The following is a 24,649-nucleotide window of genomic DNA, read 5'->3' as shown; positions in this document are numbered from 1 at the left end:
AGACATTTTATTGCAATAAAAATTACGTAACAATTCCAGTAGAAATGCCAAGGTGAAAATGTTTCAATCGACGGCTACACATGAAACGTACAAAAAAAATATCTCGGACAAAGGATCAGGCGTGTCCTGCATTTATACGTAACGTTCCCCCTCAATCTGTTTGCCGAAGTTGCAAAGTTTTCTTTCTGCTTTTCATCTTTGTGAACTATTTGGAAAATACACTTGTGAGAAACTTTTGATCTTCCAAGTCAATTTACAGCTGGGTAAAGCTTTCCCGAAGATTTATAATATTTCTCAGAATGGATCAAGCCACCTGCAGCAGTAGAAATTACGGTCTGTGAACCTTTAATAATGTTAACAGGATGACGTCACAGTGGAAGTGGGTTGTAATACACATACATGAAAGAGAGTGAAATATACCAAGGGTCATGGGGATCAGGTCTGCCTTTGTATTTCACACGTTATTTCAGAACACGCCAGCAAATGTAGAAATTGGCTAATGGTAGAATCCTGAAAACACAAACTCCTTGGAAGCAAGAAGACAATCACGATGATGCAAAATGAAAATTATAAATGACTTCGAGGCAGAAAGATTTTTGCGCTGCTGTCTGTTACTGTTTTATTCAGGGTCCATGGACCACATCATGTAGTCATAATACTTACGTTACTTTTCCAGTATTCGAAATCCGATTACATTAGGAGTTCGTCGGTCCTTGAGAGCAGCGCATTTCGATTTAATCCAGCGCCATGTAACACAACTTGACTAATTCGTCCAGAAGAGCTTACAAGGCGAGGACACGGTAGGACTTCAGTATTCGGACACGCAGTTAGGATTTAGTCAGGATAAGATTAAATTTACCTGTGAGACATCTGCACCAACTTGGTGCGCCAAAGCGCGCGAGTTTAACTTGGTCATTCGGAATCCGATGGCGAGAATCACTCGCATAGTTGAAAGTTAGGTGCATAGCCGATGGGGATCGTCAATATCACAAACGAGCTGGATTCTCACGCCAGGAACATAATAATTTGATTGTAGCTTGGTTGATCGATTTACTAGAAAGACTTTGCTCTTCTAATTATTCTAATAATAAAGCGTGTCCCAAAATTAATGCAAGATTTGAATTAAATAAAAAACAGTTTTTTTTTCTTTAACCAGTTAACTGTGATTGACGAGTATACTCGTCATGGAGAAGTGGCACGATTTTGTGTATTGACGAGTATACTCGTCATGCGTATAAAGTAGTGACCATTGGCTATTTAAATTGTAATTTTTGAGAAAAACAAAACATATTCTCAAATTTCAAGATGTTTAGAATATTTTGAAGCCAGGCCAGAATAAAACAAACGAATACAAAATATAAATAATTTGTGATAAACTCGTGCGTCCCGTATGCACCGACCGGCTTATCAGTTCGTAAAACGAATTTACTTATGTGGTTTGTAGGTACTTCAGTTGCAAAAACAAGGAATCAAACTCTGAGGAAATCTTCATAAGTAGAACGGACTTTATTCTTTCTTTTTTACAAGCACACTGTGTTCGCGCCCTAGCGTCTCTGCGACGACTACTCCTTTGTCTCCTTACTTCCCCCTCCTATATCGAGACTTTTCTTTTGTTTTTTGACTAATAAGAATGTAATATATGTTTAAGTTAACAGAATAAATATAGATTAGTAATAAAAGTGTCAATTTTATAAAATAATACCATCTTTTTGATACAATATCTTAATAGCGACACTTACTCTGTGATTGACGAGTATTCTTGTCATCGCTCGATTTCGGCGACACATATAGGTGCGCGCTCGCAAAAGGGGACGCCACAGTTAACTGGTTAAATTGTTATTTTTTTTATTGAATCGTAACGTACACAGGAAAGGGTTATAAGTGGAATAACACATAGGGCAAATGGCCTAGACGGCTTTGCTGGCACATATACACTCTTTTGTCGAAATTTTCCATGACCATTTTGCGTAAATGTGGCTGAATTTCGTTAATGCAGCGTTGAATTTCTTCCTTTAATGCATGCGTGCTTGCGGGCTTATTGGCATAGACCTTTGACTTCGAATAACCCCATAAAAAGAAATCCAATGGTGTTATATCACACGATCCAGGGGGGTTATTCTTATCACCGAAACGAGAGAGTATACGGCCAGGAAATATCTCATGGAGTAATTGAATTGTTTCACGGGCTGTATGGCATGTGGCACCGTCTTGTTGAAGCCACATGTCGTCCACATCAATATCATTAAATTTAGGCAGAAAGGACTGTGTTATCATGTCGCGATATCGAGCACCAGTAACATTCACTGCTTGACCAGCTTCATTTTCGAAAAAGGTTTTGGTGATAAGAATTGCCCCTTTAGATCATGTGATTTAATACCATTGGATCTCCCTTTATGGGGTTATTTGAAGTCAAAGGTCTATGCTAACAAGCCCGCAAGCACGCGTGCATTGAAGGAGGAAATTCAACGCTGTATCAACGAAATGCAGCCAAATTTATGCAAAATGGTCATGGAAAATTTCGACAAAAGAGTGCGTATGGGCCAGCAGAGCCGCGGAGGCCATTTGCCCTATGTGTTATTCCATACATAACCGTATCCTGTGTAATTTACGATTGAATAAAAGAATAACAATTTAATAAAAAAAAACGGTCTTTTTATTTAATTCAAATCTTGCGTTAAGTTTGGGACACCCTTTAGTTCTAATAATCATTAATTATCTTTCTGTTGAATATTTGTAATAGAAAAGCTTGTTATCATGAAAATTTCTATTTGAAACCTCAGCATACGTGATAGCCCGTTTGAAAAAAGTTATATACATATAGGTTCATTTCATACGTTCCCTTATTTAGAAAATTTGTCTGAAGCTGGCACAGCTGCCAGCTGGCACTTCCCCTGTTTAATGTATTCAATTTTAAAAACTAATCTAAGACACGCTTTCCTTTTTCATTGTACCACATCCAACGATTTGCCACAGCTCATTTGGACAGACGAATTCTCTTTTTCAAGTGGGCATGCAGACCGTGCGAAATGACACTTTGTGTGATACCCTTTCTGCCATACAGTGATTACGAAGATCGATGCGATCTTTTGGCAAAAAATCGAGAAGGAGCTAATAGAGAAAAAAAGGCAAGAGGAGCTAAGGATACTTCAGAAACTTACAAAAACACAACAGTATTTGTTTAGTTATAACGCGACACGTATGCTGAACACGTGTTGGAACAAACACTAACGATAGAGACCCTTGTCAAGCCGATTGACAGCTTGAAAGAGCTTATTTGTACGCGACGTAGCTTTACAGGATGCTAGTTTACTGCCATCGACGTACTTACAAAGGAAACACGAAGGTGTCGTGCTTTTAAACCGGAAGTCGAACGGAGAAGCCCGATTCTTTCGGCACGCCTGTCGGCTGCGTGAAAAATTTGAAAATTATACAACCTCTGAATACGTACATGATGGCTCTACACCATTTGTTATTGGAAACTGCCGCTGAAGTTTATCATCATCGTTTTTCATCATCTTTGACGTTACAAGCACGGAAATATTCAATATGAAATTAAGAATTGGGTAAATTAATAAACTGATTTCAATTTATTTTTCTTTTTGACGCTTCACGTTTATCTTCTACTATTATCGTTAAAAAAGTCATTTCCTTTTCAGATTCTGTATGAGCACTATCAGTAACGACAAGGAAACTCCTTATCGTAGGATTTGAAAGTGAGGATATCGTTTTGTGGATAGTCTCAGGACTTGGGGAACTTCAAGTTACTTCCGTTATATGTTCTTGCTTGGATTATCGGAAATAGCGATTCTTACGTGAACGACATAATCGTTGACACTTCTCAAGGTAACACCTTTCGCTATACTGGAATGGAAATCAATACTAATGGTTGTATCGTGACACCAATTATTATCAAAGTTTCGTTCTCGTTATATCAAGTGTCACTATGTACCGCCTTATAATTTTACCTTGTGAACAGTAGATTCAATGTTCATACATGCATAGTGTAACGTGCCCGTTACAAATAGTAGTGTCGGTAAAGTCGATGGGCAAATAATCTTACCGACCGTGTATTAGCCTACGTTCGTAATTATATCGTATTAGAATTGGTGTCACTAGGTATCATCCATAATAGCCAATCAGACACGAGCATCGGCTTACTGGCGACTGTCTTGTCCGATACCGGCCTAGTCGGGAAGAGATAGTCGATTTGTGTGGACGTAAAAAAGTATATCTGAAGGCAATAATTTAAAATGTGGCGTTGATTCAAACGAAATACAGATCAATTATTAATATTCCAAATCATCAAAGGAAGATCAATTAATTATATCCGATCCTATCTTGGATACCAAATATCGCCCAAACCCACCAGACATGCTGAGGAAGTAAGTATATTGTGAATATTCTGAAATAAAGTGCCGAAATGAGCTAGAGTTCCTGAATTGAGAAATTTATTAACGGTGTGTGCGAATTCCCCTTCCCTGAGGACGAAATATGATTTTTCCCTTTTTCTTTCTTTCTCGTTTTTGTTCAAGCTCGAAACAGGCACGTTTCATATTGTGGTACGGGGTATAGTGCTCGCCAATGCCAAAGAGGTTTCATCCTGTCACGGTTTCATGAAAAAATCTCATATCTAAAGGTTTTATGAGGGAACAGGAAAAAAACAGTATGATAAAACTTCGAATCGGATTTGTATTTATAGGTTGGCAACTGTATACATATGCGTCATCTGCTGGACAATACGAATAATACGCTTGACGTTTGTGCCAATACTTGGTATGAAAAGAACAAATTTTTAATTTCTTGAAAAAGAACTGAAATTTTCTTTTCTCGTTATAGGTCAGTATGATCTTGATAACGAGAAGCACGGTAATAATGCTAATGGGAAATGTAATCGCGCGATTGTTCGGCAAACTTCCAGTAGAAGGCAGCATCGTATCGCATGATTATCATACAAAGGCAATTAAATTGGCTACTACTAATTGCCATTAAAATTAAAACACCAAGTACTCTAATAGCTTGTACGAGGTTTTTTACAAAAAATAGAAAAAAAACTTTGCAATTTGGTACACGCTATGCGCAAAAAAATATAAATAGTTCTTCTCCCGTTTTTTCAGTTTAGGTCAGTCGTGTCAAACAAATCATTCCTCGATCGTGGTATTATCGTAGGAATAGCTAAGGAATAAGGCAAAGAACAAATTCCAAGACGATGTTACATAGAGAAAAAGAATTGTGAGGGTAGAAAAAAAAGAGAGACACAGTTGCGAAGAGCAGAAATGATGACACGGGGTGAGCAAGCCGTGACGTACATCGTAATACGTCAGCCGTCGACGTTTGAATAGTAGTCATTTGTAACCATTCTGTGTCCTTCTCATTTTTCAAATCGAAAGCTTAAGCGGAGCTTTGCACGCTGTTGACCCTGATAAAGGTTAAGTCGACCAAAATTGCGCGTAACACCGAGACGTTAAATGATCCTACCTTGCATTTTTTTCAGGCCCTCTCACTTTTACAAACAATTAACATTATGGTTTTAACAGCCTATATCCCCACAAATTCATCTCTACGTGTACATACATTCGCCATTAATTAACCAGTATTAGCAGATATTTTCGGATACCCAGACGAAAATAATTTGTAAATAATATATATGTAATATAGTTCATATACATGTTGGATATAAGTTGAATATATATCAAATTCAGCATACACAGGGTGTCCCATTTAACTCTGCCACTCTGCCTTAACCTACAATAACTTGGTTATTCTTCGAGATACGAGAAAATGTCACAGAAGAAAATTGTTTCATTTGAAGGGGGAAATTAGGACATGAAAGTAAAATTCATCTAATTGTCATATTTTCAGAGTTTTCGTTGACAGCAACGTTTTTTTAAATGGACTGCTCATTTTTGTTCCTACTACAGGAAAGCTGTAATTAAAACGCATTCCACCGCGTATAATAACTTTACCTTCGAATGACTTTGAGCTTCGAAATTTATTATTGAATCATCAAAGTGGAAATTTGAGGATAATTAGTTATAGTGGCAATGTCAGTGCTGTTTTTCACTTATTTATTTCAACATATGCTCAAAATTTTGTCCGTCAACTTGAATGCAATTGTTCACACGGATAATATAACATTGCCAGCCTTGTCTATCATTTCCGTTGAATGACTGACGGATGAATGTTGATAATTCAATTATGAATTTCGAATCTCAAGGTCATTCGAGGGTCAAGTTATTATGCGCGGTTGAATGCATTTTGATTTCAGCTTTCCTGTAGTAGGAAAAAAATAAGTAGTCCCATTTAAAAAAATGTTGCTGTCAACGAAATTTCGGAAAATATGATAATTAGATGAATTTTAATTTTATGATCTGATTTCCATCTTCAAATGAAACAATTTTCTTCTGCGACATTTACTCGTACCCTGAAGAATAACCAAGTGGGTTTACTTATTTGATTTTCATAAGTGACAATTCTAACCGAGCAACGATCACAATTTACGCATACGCTAATAGTTTCCCATACCATTAGTCTTAAATTAACTTATTTTTGACTAGCTGCTAATACTGAAACTTGATTTCAATGCAGATAATAATGAAAAATATAGTGTGTGTATAGGATAAAATACGATTTCAGACTTCGGGTGCTGTTAGCCCTCGCCTACGGCTCGGGTAGCCAACTTCACCCTAGTCTGAAATCATTTTATTTCATCCCTTGTCACACAATATACTATATCTATATTTCACAATATACTATATTTCATCCCATTGTGCTTAATGTACATAATTAATTGTACTCTGCCTCGTCATTTCTGTGTACGTACTGATACATAGTGTATGCATACCTATATGTACATATATTGTATTGGGTATTGTAAGGTATATACAATACCTTATATTCGCATTATACATTTTTTAGCAGCACTTTATGTACACTATTTAAACAAATCTATTTAACATATAATTTGTATATATTGAATGTAAAAATAATGTAAATTTTGTATATACAAATTAAATATATATCACATGTAAAAGTGGGCAACATATCGTAGGTTTTGTATAAGTTTAACGTATGTAATTAATCTATAGTATACGTAAACATATGTCCTGGTATATATTTTCAATTACATGCAATATATCAAATATTTACTTGTGATTATCTAAAATCGTTCCATCCGTTAATATAAATAAAATTATTTAACCGAACAGCAGTTAAGCTTTTGCAGAAAAATCTCGTTATCTTTACAGTCTGCTGCACATATCGATCTCACTTATCAAATTTATCCTCTAAATTTCAAATGATGCTCCTCGACATGTTATATCGAATTTCCCCTGGTGATAACCCACAAAGAAGGAAGATAGGTGTTCTTTGTACGAGCTAATATTCTCTCAGCAACCATGGATAGTGTCTATATGCTTTAGGGCACCATGCTTCGCCCTGAATCTTTGTCCAAAGCTCCCAGAAAGAAGAAAAAGAAGAGACGTGGAAAAAAAGATGACGAAAAACATGTAATAACATCCCAGAGGGGATTTTACACCTATATCTTCTTTCCTAGCCAAGCCACTCTCGACCTCTTGCCGATTATATTGCACTTGGGTTACTGTCAATTCCACTACCGACATAACCTTGTTAAACTCGTTTACGTGAGACCGAGAATATTGACAATATTCATCCTGGACTATCGAGTTTTCTAAAAATGTTATTGACGTGTTCATCGAGTTTGCATGGAATAGATACAGAGTGCAGGTATAAACGAAAGTCAAATGCACTTATGATCCAGCCGTTTATGATGCGAAGTATCACCTTAAGAAATGGCTCTAATGACATATTATTGGGTTGGCATCAAAGTAATGAGGCACTCTAGAAAACTCGACACATGTCCTTTTTTAAATTAATTTTGTTTGACCATATTCTATTGGGTATACCCACAAAGCGGAAGTATCTAGAATGTTCTACAACATACCAAAATATGGTCAAAAACAATTAATTTAAAAAAGGACGTGTCGAGTTTTCTATTGTCTCATTACTTTCATGCAGACCCAATATTTTTATAAGTGTCATAGAGTTTTGTAGCTTGTCAAAAAGCCATCATCGGACATCCACGAATTGTTATCATTAGACGATATACATATATAGTCTTGATGTAAAATTCAAGAAACCTCATTCCACTGAAATGGGATCTCTTGTTATCCATATTCTTATTGAATGGACGTTCGAGACGACCCTCGAGGATGAGAGTTATTGGGGTGAATTTGGATTTAATGTACGGCACATATTTCCCTCTGACTCACGTTCCTACTTACCTAAGGTGCTGGGAAATTCTAAGAATTTCTTGAGTAGTCTTTGAGAATTGCCGTTCTCTAATTTCAATTTCTACTTGATTCTTATCGCCTGGATCGTTGCATGCCCAAGTGCTTCAAGCACGGAATCGATATCCGGCAGAGAGATGGATGGATGGAATGAAGTTTCGCGTGTTTCCAAGAAGCCAAGGAAGAGATTCTTGGGGAAATTTAGAGAGGATTGTATTCTTATAAGTTTTATTTTTTTTTTCTCGTCGATTTCCACGAAAGGAATATTAAAGAGTCATGGATTCTGTAAAATAGTACACATAGTAATTTAAATAAAATATAAAGAATACCAAACGCATTGACAGTAATAAAACTGACGAAAGAAAAAACATTTTTTTTAATTGAAAATCAAAATTCACTTTGTCTTCGTCTCTTGCCGCGCCTCGTTTCATCAGTGAATTATAGCTCATAATTTATCTCAATAGAATTCGTAGATGTTTCTCCATGTCTTATGAAACGAGTTCTTATCAGTTATTGTACAGAAAATTCATTGTCATTTTCACACAATACTTATGTGTGAAACTGCCGTCAAGATGTCAACATCTAGACACCTCTACGGTAATCAGTATATTCTAAAGTAACCCTCATTCAATTGAACAAAATGTCATCCTAAGGGTATCTTCCCGTCAACGACCACTAAAAGAAATTGGTCGTATTGTCGAATTCCTCAGAGAAAAATACAAGCGTGTCAGAGGCAATTTCTTTTCAAAGAAGTACGAACTTCAGGCTTGCACGTTCTGCCTAATCTAACTGAACCTCACTTAACTCATCCTAATCTGCCTTAATGTATCGCAGCAGTTTCCTCGTACAGCATGACAGATTTATCGGTGCTCTCGTAACATCGAACGTCATTGAATACGGACGCAAGTGAAATATTTAATAAAGTTAAACCAAGCCCAGATGGCGAGAATCGTCCATTATAGTATTTACGTATAATTTCTGAATAAAATTTAATTATCCCTACTAATTTTGGTCAATGAAAATTTATGGCCGTGTCTACGAGGAGGGTAAAACGTCTGGCAGATACCCTCGTAAGAAAGAAGAGGGATGATTCTCTTTGACCCTCATTCTTTTTCTACTACTTATATTTCGCGTGCCTCAGTCCTACCACTGAGACGTTCCACGAGAAGGACGCTAACGAGCCCCCAGGTCACCAAATTGGACGAGTATATTGCAGCTCAGCAACCCGAGTGCAATCACGCCGTTATACTGTCCTTTTTCTCTTACATTCCTGACCATTATTTCTCCCCCCCCCGCCCTCTTACTTTCTTCGTTCCCATTTCGAAGTTGCTGAGGAACCACACGAGGCTAACTTTTGTACTCACGAATGAAAGAAACGGCTCGTATTTCACTTGTCGTCCGCTCCTGAAAAATATACCTACCTTGTTGTAAAAGACACCATAAATAAAGTTAAGGCGACGGGACATACTTCGGGGTTCGGATATCGGCCGATAAGAAATACCAATGTAATTCATGGCTTTCCCAAAACTCTCCACGGTATACGTGATATCCATTAAAGTGCTTCTTGGGAAAGGATGTACTCCTGCCAACCGATTTCTCCTCCCGAGGAATGGTAGCTTATATTATAATATAGTCTCTAGGCAGCAAGGTAGTTGGGAGTAGGTACTAGGCGGAACGTCTTGAATGGTGTGAGCCCACGTGCACCTCCATTTATTCCCCTTAAAGCTTGCGGGAAAGATAGCCTGCGCAGCCGATGTAGCCGAGGTACTCAAGGTATCCACGGTCACGTACTAACTAGACACGTTGATTATAATTAATAACGTTTCAAATTATAGTTATGAAAATTCATTAGATTCTTACGGCACAGCGAATTTGCAATATAAGGATGAGACCTTAATTGGTTTTGAGTATAAAGTCCTGACCCGAAGATATTCTAGCTCTTGCTAAGGGTACCGTTATTGACGACATGATGACTACATAATATCTCGCTGGTCTTCCTCGTTTATCGCTTACCAACGAAATGCATTGTCGATATAGCCCTGGCGGCTGGGAGGAATTTTTATTAAAAATTCCCCCAGGCCCCTCAAAGACATTTCGTATCATTAAACGAAACGACTTGGGGCCATGGACGTTTATCTATTAATAATCGAACTCGTAGAACGAGAAAACGATAACAGAACTTTCATCCAATTTCGCCATGTTATTAAATTCATTTAGCAAGCATACGGAAATGGCCTTTCTATAAATAGATTTATCCGGTTTTACTGCTTCAGCTTATTATGAAACTGCTACGATCCAGAGCGACTTTGTAGGTTGCGAGTGCTAAAATTAACGTGATTCCCCGGAGAAAAGAGAAGGAGAGAGGGCGGAATGAAATGAAGCATTCAAGATCTTTTTCTGCAATTCTGCCGAATCTCGCTTCGCCGTTATCGAAAGGGATGAACATTTCTCTAGGACAAATAGATATTACGCTAAATTACACTGCGCTGGCTGGGGATTTACTTTTATAGGATTCAACGTTCTTTCGAAGTCTTATTGGAACACTTCCCGCGAGAGCAAAGGATATCCAGTACACTCGGTCGCGCAAATGCTTGATTATGCATGATGATGATAATCATAAGGAAGGTTCTTGCTCGTAATACAAATCGAGAACGAGACCCTCGTTGAGAATCTCCATAGTTAGTTCCGCGGACGTATTTTCTCCCTGGAGGCTGGCGTGGTATACACCTTTTACGCCCACAGTAAAATAGGGTGGACAATACGAGCGAACCCTAGAAGGGTTAAGGGTCGGCAGATTGTTGACGTCAGGAATTTCGTCAATGAGAATGAACGCGAGGAGAAAGAGCCAATTTTCTGAGTTACGTCAATTAAAGGGAGCAATTTGGTTTCTGTACGGCACCCGCTCTGCAGGTAAGTGGTGCTAAGGGGTTGGTTTGTCGATGGGTTGGGTTCGCTTATATACGTTGCAGCTAAAGTGGTATAGGCAAGTATTTTCCGTCCTCAATCCTCTCCAACTTTAAATTCCCGTTTTGCAGTGCTCGGAGTGCACCGTACGTGCAAGCCTTTTATCGAGGTACGTAGATTTTGCCAGTTGCATTTGCCTACTACACGAAAGCCGTAGCATTCGCGCAACTTCCTAAGGATGCATTGAAGAAACACACTGGGAGCCAGAAACATAGCAGCGTGAAACTCCAAGATAGAGTGTCGTGAAGTGTGGTGGTGTGAAGTGTCGCAGAAGTGAAGTAACGTCTGGTCCTCGAGAATCATCTTAGACTCTTGTCCCACTTAAGCGAAACAAAGTGGGATATATCGTTACTGCATTTTCACGGGATCAAGTCACGTTTCTTTTATCTTTCAGTAGGTATTCAGTGCTCCGTTGAAAGGAGATGATGTGTTTCCTGAGAATTTCAACTTGTAGTTACACTTCAAATGACCTGTTGCAAGCTGTGACCATCGGGTGCTTTCGCGTTACGCATATCGCCCACGTTATGGAACGCACTTTATTACGTGCAACGTAAAGTTACCGTACGTTACAGCTGCAATTTTAATACGCCACCCGGTAGTGCATGACTGCTATCCGAGTCTACGAAAGTTGGACCGTTTCGGATGTTTACGAGCGTGATGTCATTAGTACGTGGCTTCCGCAGAGAGCACTGACTTAGAAGCGAAATTCCGCAGCGCTGCCTCGTACGGTGGACAAACCACTCACGTTCCTGTGGATGTTTATGAAATTACTTTGCCAGTTAGGCGCAAGAAGAACTCCAATGCCATTGGTTTACCCATTCTCGGTTTACGGCTTATATGTATAGCTATGGCTAAATCGTGGCTCAGACTTGGATTTTCCTTATAAACCGAAACTCCCAATATCGGTAAAGGTGGATAATGTAAGACCGACCCTGCGATGTATATGTTACTTAAAGCTTACACTATATCATGCATTTGGATCCTGAATTCCTATAAAGTGTTCTTGAAGGTTCTACGACATCCCTTAACGTACGTAAATGTGTGTGTCTGTCGAAGAGCTTTTCTGACCGATCTGCGCTAGTCACTTCCGTATTGATTGAATCTTCTTGTGAACTGGAATGATCGTCTCTGTCGGGGATCGCTCCACGTCTTCACTCCCCGTTTTCCATTCTTGAATCAAATCAAATCAGTTGGTGAACTCGAATGCTACTCCATTGAGCGGAGCCTGTCAGTATGTTCACTCGTCTATCTTAGTTAATTCGATCTGCAGCCGCATCCTTCCATTTTGAGTTGTCAAAGTCATGACGTAGTATCTTCAGCAAAGTGGCTATACGGGAAGCGATAAAATTTTATATCGGATAATTAAACTGCCGCTAAATTGATTGGGATTTATACGTGGATAAGAACTGTGCCTTAGACCGTTGGGGATATTGAAAAACTATTGACTCATTCTTGGGAAGCGTCAACGACATGCTACTTGTGCAACTTTTATTTTCACGGTTTTAACAATAACAAAGATAAAAGACAGTTTCGTTGTTCGAATAAAACTCGCCCACTTTTTCGTTGAATAACTTCGGAAAAGCTTTGTCGCTTTTCAAAAGCTGTATGCTATCCTTGGAATGATTCTCCGTTAAAATGAATTCTCTTCGTCCCTCGCATTGTATTTCAGAAACTGTTAGTATTCTGCGAATGCGATGGGACGCGCATCCTCGTGAAAACTTCAGGAATCTGATTTTCTCGTGCAGTTAAAAATTTTATGGTTTGAATACTGGCACAGGGGCTTTACACGTAGGTTTTTTTTTTTTCGTTTTTCACTCATTTCTCTGCTTCTCAATCACCCTTTTTTAATGCTTCTTAACGGAATTCACGCGATAGCCTCAAGGACTTCGTCTAATAACAGAGCAGGAGAGCGCCCGCAGCTTCCCAGACTCGAGCAGTTTCTGAGGGAGCAGTGAATAGCGAATGGGACTTCAATGGCAAATATTATGTTAAATCTCTCGTGAATAGGACAATAGTGCAATTTCTATTATCAAGGTCTTAAATGCGAGTATAAGGCAACGTATTGAAGTCGTATTGTTGTAGCACGTGACTGCCAGGCCCTCATAAAAGCGCTGGTAGGTCCCAAGAGAAATATGTACACTACTTCCTATAATTTATAACATGAAAATTGTATCCTTTTCCTTTCATTGGGCTATACCAAGATTGCGTGCAATCTTAGAACCAATAGATTCAATGTGGTTACAGCCATTGGGACCGGTGAGTGAAATATGAAGGAAGGTATAACTAGGGTACAAGAAAATGAAGAAAAATCTCAAGATGAAGCAGACAAGAAAAGCGAAAAGAATAATAGATCAGAATGCAAAGAAAAAAATCATCTCTGGCAACAGCTATGTATACACATATTACATATACATATGGTATACCGTACCACGCTTGATTATACAGAGGCTATATAACTGCAGCAAAAGTTAAATCGATATCTACTTAGTCAGCTGCCAGTATTTATTCAAAAAGCCAAAGTGCAGCATACCGAAACACCTGGTGCTAGTAATAAAAATGTAAATATATAAGGGAAAGAGAAGGAGAAGTGAGAAACGATTGTATCGCCCTCTACGATATGAGGAGTCTATTGCGCAAGAAGTTGTGGTACGCAGTGGATCTCTTAAGTTTAGATTCGACAGGAGTCCTTCCCAAGGGATCAAAAAATAAGGTCGATGGGGGGTGAACTCTGCTGAATATTTGAAGATTTGTGGAACGCGAAAAGCAAAAAGTGGAAAGAAAAGTGGAAAGTGGGGAGTTCGGTTCCACGGTCTTTGCTGAATTTTTTGTTCGCGTAATGTAGCAGAACCTTGCGGGAGTTCTTTTGTACTCCTTATATTTGCAGTCTCCCCTACAAGAAACGACTCTCATGGTCCACACGCACAAACATTTGCATTGGCTGAATGGAGTAAGACAATCGGGAGCATACCATGTGTTACGGGGCGGAAATATTTCTTACTAACCACGGGTGAAGCTTTTTTGAAATACTTTTTATAAATTTAATTTGACTGTTGCGTTCTCGTTTTATATTTCTCGCTCTCGTTATATTATATTTTGGTATTTTTTTGTATGTCTCCATCATCGTTGAGCACACCGCATTGCGCCAAAGGAAGTTCCTGGAACGATGAATCAGGCGCCATGCGATACGAATCTTTCGTTTTTGACATTTGTGGAAAACGAATGGTTTGCAAATCCTACGGAAAGCGGGTTATCGAGTGAAAAAAAGGGTCTAATGATATCATATAAGTCCCAAGATAAATTATGGAATCCGGATACCCGAACTAGCCGCCTATTTATAAGAGTGTCTTGTTTTAACCAACGAATGGAAGACAGAATTCCATGTTTTTGCATTTCACGATACTCGGGCTTTTGAAAAGTATAATGGAGCTTTAGCTCCATTGTTAAATTAATGACGTTCCGTCACTGTTCCTAATAATCAAATTAATTGACGCGCATCGGTCGCTTTACTCGAAATAATTAACAAACTACAATCATAAAGAAATAATGAAATTTCAAATTATTTTGCAAAGAATATTTTTTAAGTACAATTTTTAATCTATAGAATTTTTTAATGCAATTTTATCGTAGCATAAAGTCATACGTCTATTACTGAAAAAATATGTATAATAATTTTTGCTATTATAATCGCCATAAAAAAAAGTATTTTTTAAATATATAAAATAATCATTGTTTATGTCTTTTGCATTATTTATGATGAAATTACGAAATGTCACAGTGAAAATTCTAGTTCGACTCGATTTTAAAATATTTTTTTTTTAATTGTATTAAGAGATTGCATTATCATAGAAACGGAGAGAATTCTTAACGATTCCAATGATCATACTAGCCATTATAAATGATTTTTTCTTTGTAATGCTTCGTTACACAACAATGCGTTGACAATGGCACCGAAATTATTTCTCACAATCCAATTTCCTTAGATAAATTTGATATTTCTCGTTCAAACAGCGAACAACCTCTCTTTTTCGCGCGTCATAAATAAGCATTGAATCTTTATTATTAATCGTCTTTAAACAGGAAATTTCAAAGTTCTTGAATCAAAGTACTGGCGGAACAATTTCCGGTGCGTTATGAATTCAATCGATTGATCTCTCGGTTTATATAAATAATGCAGACATCTTCCAATAATAAGTATCACGATGTAACTTTATAAAACAATATCAGACTGATCAAATCGAAACATCAGCCATCTTGTGAAAATTACAAGAACCACAAAGAGAAGAATTGTCACAGGACGCAATTGTCAATATAGTTATATCTTATACGTACCTATATCGATGCTGCAATGCTTTTCGAGCCACGAAGTTCAGTGTCATTTACAAAATACTTATTAACTTGGCAATCGAACTGCTCCCATTACATTATTGCTGCTGCATATACCTACAAAAAAATGGCTGCAGTACTCAAGTTTGAATTTCCAAATTAGTTACGGTGACTAGTTACAGTTGCCGTACTACAACTAGTGGCCATAAACTCATAGTTTATGGTTTGACCTCATATCGAAGGATTAAAGGGCGTAGAGCATAGGGTGGGACAGAATCTCACTTATCTCGCGGCTGAATGCACTAACCAGGTGCACCCCCTGAGCACAATGAACAGTCCAATCGCATTGTCATGTGCACAGTAATAAAGCCACTAGAGTCGCCAGTCCAGCACGACCGAAGTGCAATATCTTGCAGTCCAGTCACTAACTACATTGCAGAACCTGACTATTTGCTGACTTATAGTACTGCGGCGAACTGACAATAAGATTTACTGCTCTACTCACTGTTAGTAGCCGACAACCCTCTTTACCCAGGAGTCTGCATGGCAAGCATGTTCCTTGAACGTGACTTTCGACACTGCAAGTTCGTGGCACGAAATCGAATTCTCGTCTGACAGAAAACTACGCTGTTGTAAATTTCTCTTTCATTTTTATTTCGCAACGGATTACGTCTGTTTTAATGTACAGTACATTTTTTCTGATTATTCTATATTGCAGACCAAACGCGATGAGCGTAGATGGAATACCAATGAACGTAAAACGGGAAAGGATAATCTCACGAAAACTGCACCGCACAAAATCCGATTTCGTTCCAATGGAAACTGAATATTGTACCGCTTTCGAAGGGAACGTTTCCATCGGCAATATAAATTAAAGTCAATCTAATCTGACCAAAACTATCCCTCGCGATAATTTGTATCGATCCCGATAGAAACGCAGTATTTTTCATGGTTGCGCTCTTTATCCGTAATTGCCAGCAGTTAAAGGCGCTTAGTACTTCGCCCCTTTGCATTTTCCGTGATCCGTACAGTCGAATGGAATGTAATTATTCCTCCCCAGTAAAATAGCTGCATCAGTTAGCGGTGATTTAACGAATGAAAAGAACTGTCTGTTGTTTCATCAATGTTTTGCTGTGTGGTTAAACTTGACCAATTGATCAATAATACGAAATAGATCGAATCGTTTAAAACTCTTTATCTTTTGCCACACTGTAAAGTATTATCTCTTTGTTATTCTATATCGTCATTATTTATGGCGGTTATCAATAGAGCTATAAATCATTGATGAGCGACTGCTATGTTCTTGTGGTTCTGCGTCTTGATATATTCAGCTTCTGCATTTTGGATTTTCTGCAGTAATGAGATTTACATTGAAATACTCTCTGCGCTTATACTTGTCGAGTAGTTCTCTCAGAACAGGTAGAGAAAGACCAGTCCGACAGACGTGCCAGGATCTAATAGAGTTTGCGGATATCGGACTTTAGAGGACGATGCCGATGGTCGCGGCGAAATTGATTTTCAATGACTGTGGCTGCAAGAACGTGGGAGAAAAAAAATTGTACCAGTACCTACTCGACAATCTAGTACAGGGTTGAATAAAAGTTCAAGCGATTTACTGGAGACAGGACGTACAACAGGATTTATCGGACAACGTTGAGTAAATTTGCATTTGAATGCATGTTAAGGTGGTTCTTGCACTTGGATGAAATCTAGATAGATGGACAAAAATTGCATCAAATGAAAAATTAAGGTTCCTAGAGTGTGTTTGCAAAGTTTAGAATCTTTTGATCGTTTGATTCCAGAGATGTATGCTCGTAAACTTTGATAATTTGACATGGTAATAATATGACTGAATCCAAAAACGGGGCTAGATCGTACATTCATGGCAAACTTTCATACTTCTAGAGCAGATAAGACAATTTTTTAAAAACCGATTAATCGATGCAATTAACATTTCTCACTATACGGACGCAACGCCAGACTGATTAACTATACCGTATATACATAAAGCGAAACTTTCGACAAAATTTCAACAAATTTCCGACAAGACTCAAGTGTTATGGCGGTGGTCGGTATAGTCAAGTAGGAGCTTGGCAGACATGTATGCCTACAACTCTAGTCAAATGTATGACTTCGCTTCAACATTTTCAGTTCATCGCGAGAGTTTAATGAGAAAAATTCTTAGCAAATAATTAATCTCCGTGTGTGCTGATTTTTACATGCAAAACGAGACATATTTGATACTGATAAAAATAGCCGCCGACGTGACGTCATAGTACTGCAAAGCGATTAATTTAAGCTTTCCCTCCGACGCTCAGTATGGAAAATATTTAGAAGATAAAAAGGTAGACGGAAAAAGATGTAAAATATTTTTCATATTTTAGGCCAAAAGTAAAAAGCAGTGTTACAACGATTTCACTCGAACATCATTAAAATAAAATTGTTTTCAAGTCAATTTTTATGTAACTGGCCCATATTAACCAATTATTGCTCCAACATAGACAAATAACATCGGCCGTATATTTTTCAATATTATTTTATTACTATTAATTTTAATGTAGAACTAAAGTCAACGCCAACGATCCCAACCGTATTTTGTAAGCTTGGTCCACATTCCACTTATGTTATCATTCCTAGCATTGGACTAAGTTTGGCTGTTAATAGTAGACCAGCCTTTCACGAACTTCATCCAATATTGCTCCGATAATAGGCTTAGTTTTAATATCAATCGGTCAAATAATAATTAATACAATAAGTCGATCATTCGCTTATGGTATTATTTCGGTACTGGGTCAAGATTGATTGTCCCGGGTTGGCCGATCTTTGTCAAGTGTGCATTTGTGTATATTATCTTTATACAATATACAAGAGATTTTGTTTGCTGGCAGAAAATCATGTTGGCCAATCATAAAAGACTCCTGGCACCACACTTTATGGACTTCAGCCGGTGCATTTACACCGCAGCTCAATGGCTGACGTTTCAATGGACCCTGAGAACCATGGAAAAAAACTCTTCAAATAGTTTGTATTTATTTAAAATCAAGTAAGCTGGGACGGACTCTACTGTACAGGGAAAGTCATGTGCACTAAGGTTGCTATATCGGAGATAAATAATATTTCCCAAGAATCGTGATGAACACTTAAAACGTAGAAAAAACGGAATGTTGCTGGAAGTGGGAGGTAAAAGGTAGAAGTTAGAATATAAAAGGTAAAAGGTAGAGATGGTAAAGGTAAAGGTAGAGACAGCCATGAGATGGCTTGCAGAACTGTCTGGCTATTGAAAGAAATAGGAAGTAGAGTGCTTTTTACAACTGAATAGTCTCCGGGCTTCGTCTGGACGTTGGAATAAAAATCAGAACGTTGTTTTTTTTATTTCCTTCTATCTTGCTCTGCCTCTTATTCCAAAAGGACTGAGACAGAGCGGAATATTTAATGATAAAAATTTCCTTGGCAGAACGGGCCGATTTATTTGCATTATGCCCACTCTTTACGTTAGTCTTTTTTTTCCCTTTCAATTGCATATTCAAGAGTCACTTCATCTTATTCTTATCAAACACTTAATATACCATTATGCATTGGGTCACTGACTGACGATCATATCTTTCCTTATCACCTAACTCCAATATCCACTTTCATTTTATTCTTCTTCCTCAGAATTAAATGTACCCGTAAAAATCATGCTGAATGAAAGGACCCTTATGGACCAGGTTCGTGTAGAATGTCTCTTTGCTTTTGTCAGTTCACTGGGACGCGAACGAAGTAAGTGGGCAGATCTGGTTGTCAAGGAATATTATGGTTGTTAAGAGTTAATCTAATAAGAGCTTTCAGATGGAACAAGAATGACCTATAAAGCATGATTCTCCTAATGAAGTTGACTTGTATCCGTAGAAATATATCGTTTATAGGACACACAATTCCTCGAATAGACCATTGAATACTGCTTTCTCCTATAAATCCCAACGTGAATGGTAGTCTTGTCTGCTATCTACAATCTTTTTCTTTCGCCCCTCCCCTCTTTCCTTAGTGATTCGTCGGTGTCTTTCTCCTGTTCACCCTCCAATTCCTGGATGTTGGATATGGCTTCCTTCCTTCTGAAATACGTATATCTGGAAACAACTGATTTTGAATTCTGATGTTAACTTACAATTTTTACTTAGATACAAAATACATGTTCACAGTTTGCAAGAAAAGTAACTATATTTGCTCATACATATGTTTGTAACAAGCTGAATCTAACACTTATCTATTTCTTCACTGGTGATCGACCTATTATGAATACTTTGTATGCCACAACACGTGTCCCCTGATGTTAAAACCCGGAGAATCGTTTCTCAATAATTATATTTTTATGTGTGGTGTTCAGAAAGTTTATACAAACGAAATCTACGTTGAAGAATGTGTTTTTGCTGGAAGCGTCGTGTACAATGTCCATATTACTAACTAACTAAAACTAAGGGATGACATATTAGTATTAGAGAGCAGGGGTTAGAGGAGCGGAAAAACTTAGTTTGGGGGTAATGGAAGTCCAGGGTGAAAAGATTGGTAAGGATAAGGATTTTTATGGAGAGTCGAAATTATGAATTTTAGAAATTGGAAAACAGAAAATATTCAGTAAAATATTAACGGAATTTTTATAAGGAGTTAGAAGTAACGGTAAGGACGCGACATGAAAGGGATATCGGATGGATTTTTATGGTGGGTGAAGATTAAGGACGATTGGATAACATAAGGAAATGAGGTACAGGAGTATGAAGATGCTCGAACCAATCGTGTCTGATTGATTAGCCAAATACCGTATTGTCATTAACAACGATTGAGCTACCACTATCAGCTCTAGTTTCAGTCTATGCTTGCGCCACTATACTACCAATGGTTTTCTAGTTGCTAATTAAAATAAAACCATATGTATGTCTTGGCTAGGTATGACCCATTTAAAGCTGTCATTGTCGGAAGTGCTTCACTTTGACATTAATGCTATGTAGCGTAATTTTTGGATAAAAATTTGTATTTCCATGTACCGGTTCCCATTGTTGGGATAACATACGTTCGTTGCGTAATAGAGGATATAATTCACGATTTGGCTTTGGGTTTCTCCTTATCGAGAAAGCATATACAAATGGATATCGAGCTTTGGTATAGCAAGCGTTGTGAATTCGGTTGGAATTTAATTGTGCGCTTGATTCGTGTACCAAAGGCAAGTGAGGCTCTAATATAAACGGATTTACCCAACGGCTGTTTGACGGGTCTGATTACGTCGTACAGACGCTAGATAGATAATTACAATGGAAGAAAATGCTGATTCGCTTTAAGCCAATTGCCTCAAGTCGAATTGATGATTGGAAATTAAAACGGTTCTTGGGGTAAGAATTTTCTACTGAGATTGACTGTATGTGAGCAGGGATGTTCCACGGAATGCCGATAGTATTGTTTCGCAAACAATGCCCAGTCAGCTGCGGAATTACGAGAGATGGTATCCTCGGAGCCTGTTTCTCCCTTGGCGAACTATTCTCCGCGTAGAAGTGGCTCTGACGCGCATGCGCCATACCAATAATGTCCTCGTTATATCTTTATTTGACGTAGGCTGGTACTATCATTCGCCTATTGCGATCGCGTTTCCCTGTACTCTATTACGCACGACATGCGGAGCCAATCGTGCTTTGAACACTCTAGGGATCTTCCTGTTGCAACTTTAGTAATATATAAACTCTACCTCCAATTCAGTTTTTAGAGGTAAGAAATTTTCTGTGAAATCCCTATAGTGATGCAATGATGTAAAAGGACGATTATTATTTCTATCTATAGTAAGATTCATACTTTTGCAATACTTACAATTAGTTATACGGTGTGCAACACTTATGGGTCGCAACGTGTCTACACGTGCAAGTGCCTTGCGCGAAATTTATTTCCTGCAAACTGTCAAGTTTTCGAGGTAAAAGTATATACCAGAGGGACTCTTGGGCCTCTGAGAATGGTGACGTGAATGGCGCCATAGCGCACGACCCCTGGATGCAAACATGGAGAAAGTGGATGAAGCCACAAGAAAGTGGGAGACCTGACACTGAAGTGAAGGAAGCGGTTGGTGGATACTCTATTAATTCTGAAGCACTTTTCTAGAGATAGTTTACAAGAAGGCTGGCTAATGACTTTATGAACCTTTATTAAGAGAGCTGCTGGTATTGATAACGTCGATAAGATTTTCTTATGATCCTCGCTATTGTTCTTAAAATAGTCAACTTCAGTGCTAGCCTTTTTGTGACTTTCTGTAATTCGAACCACGTTGGATACATAGCACCTTCGAGAATTTAATATTGTTTAGTGAAAGAGCAACCAGGAGCTACTGAGAACTATGAAACAACGAAATAGAAGATGATAACAGATAACGAATACTATGGTCTATATATACATATGTATACATTGGCGGCAATGATCTTTTCCCTTCATTTATGTTACGATCTTTTATTTTTCTCATTTTATCTGATTCGATAATATTGGAAATGGGTTATGAAATGAATATAAAATTTGCAGTGGATTATATTTTAACTTATACTTTATTAATGCAACAATGGAAGAACCGTCTGAACTGTTTCACTCTCTACAAGAGACTGATCACAAGTCACAAAGACCTAGAGATCCTTGTCCTTTAAAGATAACTAGCCCTATGCTATTTCTAAGATATCTGTTGTTTATGTTATCACTCAACGTCGATTTGTTTTTGTATATAATAAGTTACTATTGAAGAGTTCTTAGTAGGAACGAGACTAATAATCCAACAGCTAACATTAAAAAAATGTATATACTATATTTTTAGCGTGCCCTAATTATTGCGAATGCTGAGCTATATTTAGCTGTAGAATGTCGGATATCTATGTGAATTGTGATATGATCAGGGTTGCCAATTACTAAGTACAACGAGGAAGCATGCATATACCCATATTAATAGATAGACGTAACATAATTTTTTCAGAGACACAGTCACGTCGTCATTATACGGTAAATACACTCCATTGTATTTCAGTCCTAACGTAGGTCAAAGCAAAGTCTAACGAAATAATCACGGTCTGCGACGAGATTGTCCCCCAGCTATGAAGTACATATTTACTTTCCATCATTGATCACGTTAATTCATAAAAATGATTCATTTTTTGCGATTCATTGATTCCCATTTAGTACTTAAACTATATTATATTGAACCAGTCACTGATCGTTCGATACCCATTCATAAAATCATTGACACATATAACAAACGAAATTTTTTGCAAAAGATACGTTTGCGTTCAATCTATTCATTAGCACTTTCGACTTGCAATTAACAGGCTTATGATTAACGAGAAATCCGGTATCATGATATATTATGTTATTGGAAACCGTTTCCATAGAAAACTCCTTTGGGTATATACCTAAACTTCTGCTGTAAGTGGTACCTTATTATCATTCATTGAAACGTCACGGCATGAACTTTCCCAGATAGACGTCCATGATTATTACCGAATGCGATAAACAGGTTTCCGAAAAGTTTATAGATTGCATATAGCAACATATGAGGCAAACTCATCTGAGTCAGACGATACAATATATTTCAGATGCATCCTAATCACAATATGTCATTTAGAAATGCAGTAGCATGTTTATTATAAACTGAACTTACGTCGCATCTACTGAACTTACTTGCATTTGATTGTAATTCAATTCCACCATCATATGCTGCAAGCATAAGTATCACACGCGCACTTATTAATCGGCTCACAGCTTTGCATCGTGGCATGAGACGGCATGATCTAAATATGATGCAAAGAGTCTGTACATCTGTATATCTAGAGTATCATCTCTTCTTTCTCATCTTCTCATCGTCCGTTACTTCCTCCTTTAATCATTCAAACTCGCTGACTAAGTATTTCTCACGGGTACACACTATTTATTCTGACCTGCCATTTAGCATCGGGAAAACTGTAAACGGAATAGAAAAGCGAAGGAGAGACAGAGACAGAGTGAAAGAGAATCGAAAACACGATGGTAACGTTCGAAAGGAATGACGGGATCTCTAGGGAGGTAGAGAAGCTTGTAAAGAGCGTTTGGATTCTTTTGCTCCGCAGATACCCAGATTCCCGTAGACTCACGAAATTGAACCTAGGTAGGTACATACCTTATAATATGTATTTCCTACAAATTCATGGGCAATGCAGCTATGGCATTTAGAATAGAATACAGGCTGTAGAAACAAGGCTAGAATAGAGATGGCTTTCAAATTTCACGCAACAATGTGCATGCGTCGTTTCTATACACTGCGCAACATCACTTGCATTATAAATTATTACGATCTATATTTCTGAAGATACCAAATTCATAATCCTATTATAGCTTCATGCAAATCTCTACGGTGTTCGTAACGTAATGCTAATACATTATGTAGAGCATGTTCATGTTCGTTCTATGCTGAACAAAGAAGAAGATAAATATTTGAACATTCGTACGAAATTTAGAATGTTTTCCATATATGATATGGTTTACGTAAAGTCATCCTATACATATGGGTATACGTGCAAAAGTGCACAGTTGAGAGATACGAAGACTGGTACACATAGGGATATACATATATCTATATCGTTATAGAAGGATATACCACATAGGTATATGCTTCTTTATACAGAAATCCTTGCATGCTCAAATGGGAACCCCTATTCGAAATAACGGGTATCGTACGATTATCTAACCGCTACCCGGAAAGCGTCCTGAAATACGTAAAAGCGCAATATCCGATTAGAGAGACTGGAAGTATGTTTTCGTTCAGGAAAAGATGAAATAATTCACACTGAAGCAAAGAGACGGTACAGGTATCTGTATGAATATATGCTTACGTAATTAGAAAATGTATTTTGTAATTTAGATTTACTTTTATACCATGATTTCTGGCCCACCCTGTATAGAAGATTTTGCTAAGGCCATTTAGCGGACGCGGTTTTGATAAACCGCATCAGGATGGATCCGTCACACTATTGCGGTCTACTGTAAACAGAGGAGGGACTTGAAGCCACATGACATATAGCAACGATACTCATACC

General features: G+C 37.9%; 1 protein-coding gene across 3 annotated transcripts in view; it reads right to left on the bottom strand.

Annotated features, from left to right (window-relative positions):
• LOC107267001 (dopamine D2-like receptor) overlaps nt 1-24,649 on the bottom strand; it is a 142,813-nt gene that overhangs the window by 20,152 nt on the left and 98,012 nt on the right. The window lies entirely within an intron of this gene.

The sequence above is a fragment of the Cephus cinctus genome, unplaced genomic scaffold (assembly GCF_000341935.2).
Source record: "Cephus cinctus unplaced genomic scaffold, Ccin1 Ccin1_scaffold0025, whole genome shotgun sequence".
NCBI lineage: Eukaryota > Metazoa > Arthropoda > Insecta > Hymenoptera > Cephidae > Cephus > Cephus cinctus.
The sequence above is the reverse complement of the archived record's forward strand: the minus strand, read 5'-3'. Positions and strand labels throughout refer to the sequence as shown.